General features: G+C 43.8%; 1 protein-coding gene across 1 annotated transcript in view; it reads right to left on the reverse strand.

Moving 5' to 3' along the window:
- Positions 1-5850, reverse strand: part of DGKZ (diacylglycerol kinase zeta) — a 141638-nt gene extending 135788 nt beyond the window's left edge. The window contains exon 1 of the mRNA XM_088461494.1: positions 5729-5850. The gene's annotated coding sequence lies outside the window, so the exon portion shown is untranslated. The remainder of the gene's footprint in view (positions 1-5728) is intronic.
- Between the last annotated feature and the right edge of the window lie 6120 nt (positions 5851-11970).

Below are 11970 nucleotides of genomic sequence, written 5' to 3' on the forward strand. Positions count from 1 at the left end.
AGTCGGCGGTTTGGGCACCCAAAGCAGGACTTTAGACGGGTTTAGCTGCTTTGCGCGGCTAGACCTTGTCTGTTTGGGTGCAACATGCGCGATATGCATGGGCGCCCAAACACAACTGAATATCGCACCCTGATCTCCCGTCACTTTAGACAGGAGATGGGGTGTGATAAAACAATTGAATTGCCCCTTTAATATCATCAGGTGGCATTATCCTCTTTGAAGTGACAACTTGGTGTTGCTATGAGTTACCGCATATCTGCGCACATAGTACCACTTTACAAAGGCGGACACATTATTTTACCCGACTCTCAATTTTTGGCAGGTATAAATCTTACACAGGGGTCTATTTACTAAGCAGTGTTAGGAGACCGAGTGAAAAGTGATAAGGTGCCAACCAATCAGCTCCTAACTGTCATCTCACAGCCTGTGTTTCTTATCACTTTCTTATCACTTTTCACTCTGTCTCCTAACACTGCTTAGTAAATAGACCCCTAAGACATGGAACCTTAAACAAAGACTTAAGGAAGAACACTGCCCCGGGATATATAATCCTCTTGAACACTCACCATTACTTTTTGTATCAGGTCACAGCCCCCACACTTAGGATATGTATCAAGCCTTGGGGAGAGTTCAATTGGAGTAGTTGCGGAAAGCAACCAATCAGATTCTATCAGTTGAACGTTGTACTAGATAAATGACAGTTAGAGAAGCTGATTGGCTGATACACCTCCCCCTTCGTCCTTTCAGCTGCCTAGTACTGGTAGACCGGTAGAGAGTGATTAGTGCTATATAAATTATGTCAAGTGAATAATGAAGGCAGCCCAGATGGCACCTGAGCTGCGGAGGCGGGTTGGGGTTTTCCCCAAAACCATGTAAAAGGAAGCTTTCATATTATGGCATTGTTTAAAATTTCAGAGCCAGACAATTGCCATTAGAAAACGCATTGGAAAAAAAAAAAGTCTCACAGTCCCGGGCAAAGCAGATGCCAGGACGAGCAAAGCCATGCCACCTTAACGCCGGGTGCGAAATGTCCCTGGCTGCACTTCACCAGCCCGTGGATGTACCAGGTCCGCTGACGACCTCAAAGACTGTTATAAAAGCGAAACATAATAGAGATGCGAGTCGTATGGTAATTATAGAACACGATCAGAGACATCAGATTGTAGTTAAGAGACAGCAGCTCATAAATGTTTTAAAACAAATAAATAACTAATGTGCACATAGTAATCCCACAGACACGGCCTTATCCCAGTCGCTCACAAAAGGGGGTCACCGTGCACCTCTGCAAGTCTTTGTGGGACATTGAGAGAAGAATACGGTATTAAATTTCATGTGGCCTAAAAGTAATAGGAAGACATTACTAGTAATAAAAGTAATAGTAATAAAGTAATAGGAAGAAATTAATAGTAATAAAAGTAATAAAGTAATAGGAAGACATTACTAGTAATAAAAGTAATAAAGTAATAGGAAGACATTACTAGTAATAAAAGTAATAGTAATAAAGTAATAGGAAGACATTACTAGTAATAAAAGTAATAGTAATAAAGTAATAGGAAGACATTACTAGTAATAAAAGTAATAGTAATAAAGTAATAGGAAGACATTACTAGTAATAAAAGTAATAGTAAAAGTAATAGGAAGACATTACTAGTAATAAAAGTAATAGTAATAAAGTAATAGGAAGACATTACTAGTAATAAAAGTAATAAAGTAATAGGAAGACATTACTAGTAATAAAAGTAATAGTAATAAAGTAATAGGAAGACATTACTAGTAATAAAAGTAATAGTAATAAAGTAATAGGAAGACATTACTAGTAATAAAAGTAATAGTAATAAAGTAATAGGAAGACATTACTAGTAATAAAAGTAATAGTAAAAGTAATAGGAAGACATTACTAGTAATAAAAGTAATAGTAATAAAGTAATAGGAAGACATTACTAGTAATAAAAGTAATAAAGTAATAGGAAGACATTACTAGTAATAAAAGTAATAGTAATAAAGTAATAGGAAGACATTACTAGTAATAAAAGTAATAGTAATAAAGTAATAGGAAGACATTACTAGTAATAAAAGTAATAGTAATAAAGTAATAGGAAGACATTACTAGTAATAAAAGTAATAGTAATAAAGTAATAGGAAGACATTACTAGTAATAAAAGTAATAGTAATAAAGTAATAGGAAGACATTACTAGTAATAAAAGTAATAGTAATAAAGTAATAGGAAGACATTACTAGTAATAAAAGTAATAGTAATAAAGTAATAGGAAGACATTACTAGTAATAAAAGTAATAGTAATAAAGTAATAGGAAGACATTACTAGTAATAAAAGTAATAGTAAAAGTAATAGGAAGACATCACTAGTAATAAAAGTAATAGTAATAAAGTAATAGGAAGACATTACTAGTAATAAAAGTAATAGTAATAAAGTAATAGGAAGACATTAATAGTAATAAAAGTAATACAGTAATAGGAAGACATTAATAGTAATAAAAGTAATACAGTAATAGGAAGACATTAATAGTAATAAAAGTAATACAGTAATAGGAAGACATTAATAGTAATAAAAGTAATACAGTAATAGGAAGACACTGCTTATAGGTAACAAAGGACACATTCTTTAATCGACAAAGCCAGCTACATCCAGTGTGACCCTCCAATCGGATTCACTTAGATTGGAACAGGTCACCCTAGAGCCAGGACTGAAAACCTGGATGGCCAATAGCATGTGCGCGAAGTGATTGGGAGAGCAGGAATTAGAGGCAGATTGGCCGGCATGGAGCGTGACTAGCTGGGTCTGGAACTGTCCATGTGCGTGGTCAAACTGCTTACAGACTCAGGGCCTGATTCAGAGCCTGACGCTCTGACAAGAGCGCTCGCTCTGAATCAGGGCCCTCCTACCTATTATTAGAGCGGCCTCCTGGCTGCTCGCATAGCTGTGGGTGACCACCCACAGCTTATGCGAGCGGCCAAGAAGATGGTCGCGATGGTCAAGACCATCGCGACTATCGGGCTTGCGACGAGACCCTGCGGTAGGGTCTCGCTGCCGCAAGCCCAGGAGTGCTTTTTGCTCTATCGGAGCCAAAAGCACTCCCACTGACATCACTAGTGATGTCAGTGGGGCCGGCCCCAGACGGTAGGCGTTCCCATTGGAACGCCTCCGTCTGGGCAGCAACGCCCCCGGCACGCCCATCAAAGGGAGCATGCTGTCACTCACCATCGACAGCATGCCCCCTTTGGTGCGAGACCCATAGCGACGGCTTGGCCGTCGCTATTCGGGTCTTGCGCATGCGCACGACGGAGCTCCCTCCTTCCTCAGTCATTTATGGATCGGGCTGTGCTTCTGACTACACCAAGTGAGGCCGGCTGGCACACTTTTTGAATGATTTAACTAGAACGACGTCGTTATCGTCCAATCGTTGAAAAAAAACGTTCAGTTTCTGAGTTATAACGATGAACGACTATCGTTCATGCGCGTTCCGATTTGTAGTTCATTCTGACTGACCAACTGAACGATTTTAATTATGGGAAGTTACAAAAAATCGTTTGTAGTTCAAAAAAATCGTTCATTACACTTTAAAAATCTGACAGATAATCTGACAGAAAATCGTTCATAAAATCATTGTGTGTGTATGCAGGTTTAACAATAATCTGATAGAATTGGATCTGAATAGATTTTATTTTGCCGGAACAAATTCAAACAGGTTGGCTATGGTTGGCACTATATGTAAATATGTCGGACAATCGATCCTTAGGGTGGTATCACAAGGGAGTGCATGAACGTTGCTCTTTTGTCAGCTATGAAAATACAGCATTCACAAAAGCTCACTCGCTGCTCTGCCGACGGCTGAGATGGAAGGAAGCTTCTGCCAGGTCACAGGAGAGGCATTAAGCCCTGAAGACTCCGCATGTAACATTTTCCGAGCAGAATCGTTCTCGTGTGAGACTTGTACCCGTCATCGGAGCATCCATAAAGCGCCCGGGAATACTGCGCTTTTCTAGCTAGAAGAAAGCGTTCAAACATTCCCACGTGACCGACCCTTATGGGGTAGTTGGTAAGAATTCCTCTTGCTATCCAATGAGAATGAATCACGGCAATCTGAGGAGACCTGTGCATGTAGAGGATCGGGCCTCCGATCTGAGTATAGGACAATGCTGGCCGCCAGCAGTCAGTTTATAAAAAAGTTCATTTAAAGCTTTATTTGGGAAGCCATCGCTCACAAGGCTTTGCTAGTTCCCACCTCCAAACACCTGTGTACCACCTGACGGATTACATGCGAGTACTTTTAAACAGTATGGTAGCCAAATGCTAAATTTAAAGAACATAAGATAATTTCATAAATCAGCAGTTCTCAAATCTGCCTTACATCCTCATAGATCAGGGGTTCCCAAACTCTGCCATTACAGTCCTCGTTTAAAGGATATCCATGCTTAAACCCAGAAGTTAAATCAAATTGACTGTGTAAATTAAGTCACCTGTGCTGAAGCAGGCATATCCTTAAAACCTGGACTGTAATGGCGAAGTTTGGGAACCTCTGCCCCAGATAACACTGAAGAATAGCTAGTGAACCTGTTCAAATACATAAACTAGTTGTTATCCTCTTTAGGGATATACAATACACTCACCAGCACAAGAGAAGTGATGTCCAAGTAAACCCAAGTGGGCAGCCTAGACCACAGGTTCTCGAACTCGGTCCTTAGGATCCCAAACAGTGCATGTTTTCCATATTTCCTCACAGAATCACAAGTGAAATAATTAGCTTCACCTGTGGATCTTTTAAAATGTGTCAGTAAAGGTGCATACACACACAACGCTTCTTTGAACGATTATCGATAACGATATCGTTTATCGTTCAACAAATCGTTCACTTTCTGAGTTAAAACGATGAACGATTATCGTTCATGCACGTTAACGTTTGTAGTTCAGTCAGACTGACCAACTGAACGATTTTCATTAAGGGAATATGAAAAAATCGTTTGTAGTTCAAAAAAATCGTTCATCACACTTTAAAAAATCTGACAGAAAATCGTTGGTAACAAAATCGTTGTGTGTGTATGCAGCTTAAGTAATGATTACACCTGTGCACCTGCTAGGTGATCTGGAAAACATGCACTGTGTGGGATCTTGAGGACAGAGTTTGGAGAACCTCTGGCCTAGACCACGGTTTTCTATGTGGGACGATCAAAATCACTAGTCCCAAACATTTCCAGACTGCCACCACCATTTACTGAAGTATAGATCGGTACTAAAGAGTCTCAGCTGCTGGAATCTATAGTTCCACAACACGGAGAGCCAAAGGATAACTAGGCCTGCAGTAGACTAGGAATAAAAGACATTTGATACAGGATAAGCAAAGAAAAGAAAAGAAAAGGACTCTAGAAGGTATTCTGTGTTACTTCTATCACCTACCAGAGAAAAGTGAGGAGATGTTATCACTTGCTTAGCACCTAAAGGGTATTACATCTATAAATAACTCAAAAGACCATTTAGCTGCCAGTCAGTAGAGTTAAAATGAAAAGGTTTAGATGACGCTCAAAACATAAGTATGTGATCATGTCTGAGATTGTCCAGGTCTATTTTACAGAGCACCCATGGTAAATACGAGGGGTACATATCGATAATAAAACAAACACTGTCGTAATGAAAACAAATGAATTGCAACACACCACTAAATAAAAGTTACAGTACCAGGTGCTAGATACTTGTAATGCCAAGTCCACCTCACCTGCGCCTGAAGAAGCGGAGGCCACTGAAGGTCTTGACACTGTGTCTTCGGCTGACGACAACCCTGTCAGAATCGGGGGTCCTGTCTGAGCCACTGGAGGCTGCTGAACTGGTGTTGGCAAGATCTCCTTCCCCGTCCATCCCCTGTCACCCCCCCCCCCTAAAATCCAGGCAGCCCAGCACTAATTCAAGCCATGCTTCCAAAGGAAACCCCTGCCAACCGGTCTCACCGCTGTGTGCTGCAGGCACCCCTGGAGATGTGCACCACCACCCACGGGGGAGCGACCATCGCAGACGCTATGCCAACATCACCATCTTATCATGCATTCACAAATAAAACCTACAGGCGCCCACACACAACTGGGTTCTCTACCAAGGCAGCAGTCACAGTGCAATCACAGGACAAAGTGCATTGCTCGGGGACATAGCAAATGAACACAATATCCTACATAGCTGGATCACAAGGTGCAGATACTGACAGTGTATCCTGCATAAGATTACACAACACTATGCACTTTTCTCACAATGGCACAGCCTGCAGCACACGCCTGAGCAAACCCTGCCTGCACACAGGATACTATACCAGTGCCAGGACCCGGGTAGGCTCCATCACACACTCATGCACACTTTTACCTGTTGCCAATCCTGAAACTGACATAGCTACAAATGTATCAGCCCAGCCTGACACAATGTTACATGTATGCAGAGAGCAGCCTTCCCTTCCTGTCACACACACACACGTTTCCTGCCATACACTGTCACTTCCCAGCTCACAATAACACGGCTCAGGATCTTCCTTCTCAGCCAGGAACTGTGTGCAGGCAATGTGTCCTGCCAGCAGGACCCCCCTCATGGCTGTCCTCACAACTGCCTGCTCTCTTGCAGCCGTGGAGAGGGTCAGGGGGAGCCACCTGTTGGCGCCATGAGGAACAGCAGGCACAGAGTACACCATTGGATTCTGAGTTGCACAAAATGCGCACGGATCTGGCAGATTTCATTCAGTGTGCTGTCTACAGCCATGGCCAAAAGACCATTTGAGAATGACGCAAGTATTGGTTTTCACAGAGTCTGCTGCTTCAGTTTTTATGATGGCAATTTGCATATACTCCAGAATGTCATGAAGAGTGATCAGATGAATTGCAATTAATTGCAAAGTCCCTCTTTGCCATGACAATGATCTTTGGGCCTGATTCAGGCCCGATCGCTAGATGTGGCCGCTCGCTCCCAGCATATGGAAATTCAGCTAAGTGACGTCAAGGCCAGCGCTCGCACGGCAAGGCATAAGCACACCGACTATGTATTGGCGAGCGATCACTTTGTTTCCAGACGCCCACCTGTATTTAGCCGCCTACTAGCGGACATCATCTCCAGGAAGTATATACATCCATCGGTACATCGGGTTCCATCGGATCTGACCGCAGCGCTTGCGGTTGACTGTACCCTAGAGCAAGCACTGTGAGCACTTCAGTGTATAATTCAACCAGGTGACGTGTACTATGACGCTGCCGGTTAATTATGCACGCCTCTGAAATGGCATTGAAACACTCAGGCACGCCTGCGTCCGCAACTTCACTCTCCCTTACTACTGCCCTGCCCCTGTTACCACCCACAAACGGCTTCTCCCATCAATCATTCCTCTGGGCTGTCTTTGTAGAGCGAGCGAGCGCATCCCAATCGCTCATACTAGTTTGCGCACGTGCGCTGCGAACTATATGCATGTGCACGTTTGCAAACATAGCCAGCAACGAGCGATCGCTTGCTAGCGAGCAGGTCTGAATCAGGTCCTTAATCCCAAAAACAACATTTCCACTGCACTTCAGCCCTGCCACAAAAGGACCAGCTGACATCATGTCAGTGATTCTCTCTTTAACACAGGTGAAAGTGTTGACGAGGACAAGGCTGGAGATCACTCTGTTATGCTGATTGAGTTATGGTGCATACACAAGGTCCAACTTAAAAGAATGATATAAACGATAACGATATTGTTTATCATTTGATAGTTTATATCGTTCTTTTCTTCAACCCCTCTAACGACCAAACGATGGTCGATGCGCCAAAATCACTCCGGGGCTTGCGGTTGAAAACCTCAACCGCAGGCTCCGGCTCGCAGTTTCGATGGTCGCGATGGTCACGACCATCGCGGCCATCAAACTGCACGCTCGTATAGGCTGTGGGTGGTGACCCACAGCTATACGAGCGTCCAGGAGGACGCTCCATTTTTATGGAGGGCGGCCCTCATTCAGAGCGTGCGCTCTGCTCAGAGCGTATGGCTCTGAATGAGGGCCAAAGGCTTTTATTGACAATTACATAAAATGTATGCAAAGAGTCAATGTTTGCAGTGTTGACCCTTCTTTTTCAAGACCTCTGCAATTTGCCTGCTGTCAATCAACTTCTGGGCCACATACTGACCGATGACCGCCAATGCTCGGAATTTGTCAGAATATGTTCGATATCGAACATCCAACACATGCATCAACCTCCCAACTACTATAACGACCCGCGATCAAGGATCGCGGGTCCCTATGGTAAACAGGCAAACCTGGTTGATATTGACCAGGTTGCCCTGCATGTTGCAATTTTCAGAGTGACTAAATGATATCGAGAATGTCTGCTGTTTGGGGGCGAAGACAGCCAGCGTCCCAGAAAACGGGTGTAATGGCCGGCCGTGGGTCTTACAGCCTCTGCATACATCTCAGAATCAGCCCTATATTATAATAATGATTTAGAGCTCTGGGCCTGATTCAGAGTCAGACGCTATTTGCGGACAGTCATTCCAAAAAAGGGGCCAGCTATTTAAATTGAGCGCTCGCTCTTTGCGGTTTGTTGACGCCTCTATGTCTGAGCGAGCGAACGAAAAATGCGCTCGCTATTTTGTAAAGACGCCCCTTTGCCGTTCACATGACATGTCATCTCCGGTATTTATTAGATTAATCGGGTACATCGAAAGGCATCTGAACTGTTCGCAGTGCTTGTGGTAGGTTTTTCTTACCGCTATCACTGCGAGCAGTTCAGGCTAAAAGACAACCAAGTGACGTGATCGATGACGCTCCTTTACTAATTATGCACTCCCATTAAACACCCTTTTGACCGTTAGGCACGCCTGCGTTCGGATCTCCACTCCCCTGTTTTCAAGCACCTTCCCCTGTTACCACCCACAAATGGTACATTCTGTCAATCAAATTAGCAGCCCCTCGCTGTTTTGCGAGTGCACGATTTCCGACCACAATGACTGGTTTGCACATGCGCATTACGACCCATACACATGCGCAGTTGTGCGAACATCGCTCAGAGCGAACGTGCGGCCGCTTACGAGCGGCTCTGAATCAGGCCCTCTGTGTGATGCTCAGTGTATCATAGTTCTTAATGATCATTTCTATTAAGCTCCATCACTAAAAAAAAACCTCATATTGTAATATATTTATTCCCGTGAGAAAGATGTCTCCATTCCATGGCATAGAGAAATGAATATCTCATTGGATCACTGTATTTATTTTCTCATTAGTGAAAGTAACATTTAAATGAATTTAATTTCAAGCCTGCGTTACTGTACAAACCACCCACGCAGAAGGGTTTTGTCAGAAGTCAGAAATGTCCTTACATTTTGCCATCCCAGACCATGTTTTCAGAACAAAGAATGACATTTCATTATAAAGACAGGGCCCATCTGAGGAGCAGAGCGGGAATGTGCGATGTCTGCCGGAGATAGACTGTGACACTGAGTACACACCGGCTCTGTGACAGCAGGAACAGAACGCCTCATTTGCCTATGTCATACATTACCTTAAAGACATATTACCATCTTTTATTGGCATGCGATTCATATCATCCCCTATGCTGCTGTTCTTTTTACTAACTCTGGGCCTGATTCAAGGATTGACAGGTAGCCAGTGTTTTGGGGAGGTAACGTTGGGGGGTGGCTAAGCAAACGCAGGCGTGCCTGACCGTTTAATCGCCGTTTCATGGGCATGCATTAATTAGCCATTGCGATTTCCTTCGCAGCATGACAGCTCTCTGCGTGTCAGGAGAGCCGCAGTGTTTGAGACAGGTCAGACTTTCCACATATGCTACATAGCTGCCCAATCTGCGTTGATGTTACCGATGTTTGCGCTGGTGCGTCACATCGGACGGATAGGAGAAGGCAGCAGTGGGCGTCACTATGCTCGGGTAAGTTTTGTAAACAGCATATTTATGCAGCTGCGTTCCGAGCGAAATCGCAGATGCGATTGCAATAGTGTGTATATCTGTATCAGGCCCAACTATCATCATCTCTGAAGTAATAATACTTATTTCACAGGCCTGACTCAATAGCTTAAAAGTGCCTATTAATACATGCACATCTCCCTTTAGCTGCCCACACAAACCTCCCTTGGGTTACGCAATGTCACTGTGTTTATATATACATACTGAAATGATCGAGGGCCTATTTCAGTAATGGACGCAGTGCCAATGTTCCAGCAGTTGAGCGATGTTTTGCGCCTGTGTATGCTTGAAAAGTCAAGTAATCACTGATAGGGATGACAATTGACCATCGATAGTTAAGAACCATCAATGGTTAACTACCAATGGCTGATTGTTTTGCCATCGATGGCAGAGATCCAATGGTTTTCTGCCATCGATAGCAGACTGGGACCCTATGTTTTCTTTTTTTCTTGTACCCGACGTCACTGGGCTTAGCCCAGTCCCCATTGGTATGCTAAGCCCCATCTATGATGCTGATTGGCTTGTGGCATGCTACGTCCCACACCAGTGGTGGCCATCAAGGGGTGCAAACCATCGATGGTTCATCTTAGACAGTTTTGTGCCATCGACAGCAATCACCGATGGAACCATCAATGGCCAGCACACTGATGGCCATCCCTACTTACTGAGCATGTGCAAACCCAAGTGTCCTATACCGTTCGCAATTGTACCTCATACTGGATACAAAAGACCCGTCTGAAATAGACGTCCCAGTTGCGTCCGGGTGCCTCAAGCACAGCGGTTGGGCTAAACTCCCGCCAGATGTAGCTGCTCCATTTGTCTGAGAAGTCCGCCCAGAAATGCTCATTTGATGTTAGGCTTGAGATGCAACTGGGACGGAGCAAATTGCTACAGTGAATGCAACATTTGTCATATGCACAGACCCCATTTGACAATTTTGATGCATGTGCAGCCCCAATATCAGGCATACAGTAGGTGGTGTAGATGCATATAATGCTACATATGGGAGAGTATTTGCATTTTTTTAAGTGCATGCCGTTTTGGAATAGCTTTCGCCTAATTTAGATCCGTGTTACCTCCAAAACGACATCCTATCAGTTCAGAAGGGACTTGTAAAGTCAATGAGGCACAACATTTATCTGTAACATAATAATTCAATAAACTATAAATGATAATGCAGTGGAAGCAGCCATAGAGTGGTACTATAAACCAACATAATTGAGCAATAGCCATATAAATTCATTAGGAGTTAGTGCCTCAGTGACAACACTGGCTCCTATTGAATTCTCGTTAACATTGATCCAGTCCCCAAAGTGACTGTCGCTATTGTGTATAGCTGATGGATACAGTCTACACCATTATCTGACGCCTGGCATCTCGTTGCACCCAGCTCTGACAACATGAGAAAAGGCCATGGCTGTAATCGCCCGCCAATGCTGCCCACCTACTGACCTTTGCTCTGCCTCTGGTAGAATTTGTGGCACATCCCAGGAATGTCTCTTCCACATGGGAGCTGTTATGTTTCCGTCTCGGTGACCTCTTGGAAGGCTCTCCCTCTGGTGTCTGCAGTTCCTTATTGAAGCACTGTAGTTGCCCCCATCAAATTGGTCCTCTGTCCTCTTTGCCACTCTACAGACTTTTTAAACTCACCTCTGAACCCACCAATTTTTTACCTGCATTTCAACATCTCTCTCACTGGCACCCCTGTACCCTTGGACTCTTCTCTAACGTCTGATACTTTACGTCTCTCCACACTCAGAATTAATGCTGTGATCTCTTTTTTTTTTCTTTCTTATTTTTAGCTCTTTAAGTACTTTTTGCTACTGTGTGTTTTGTTACAGCTATGTCCCTTCTGTAGACCCACCCTCCTCATTGCACTATTTTGTTTCCCCTTTCTTCACATCTGTGCCCTCGATTCATTGCGAAGTTGCAACACTGGCCGTATTTCCTCTCTGCTGTGTCCTTTCCTCACTACGGCTCTGTCTTTTCCTTTTGCAGCTCTGACACTCTCCCCACAGGATTCTGCTGCCTCGGCCTCCCCTC

The sequence above is a fragment of the Taudactylus pleione genome, unplaced genomic scaffold (assembly GCF_031769625.1).
Source record: "Taudactylus pleione unplaced genomic scaffold, aTauple2 ptg001060l, whole genome shotgun sequence".
NCBI lineage: Eukaryota > Metazoa > Chordata > Amphibia > Anura > Myobatrachidae > Taudactylus > Taudactylus pleione.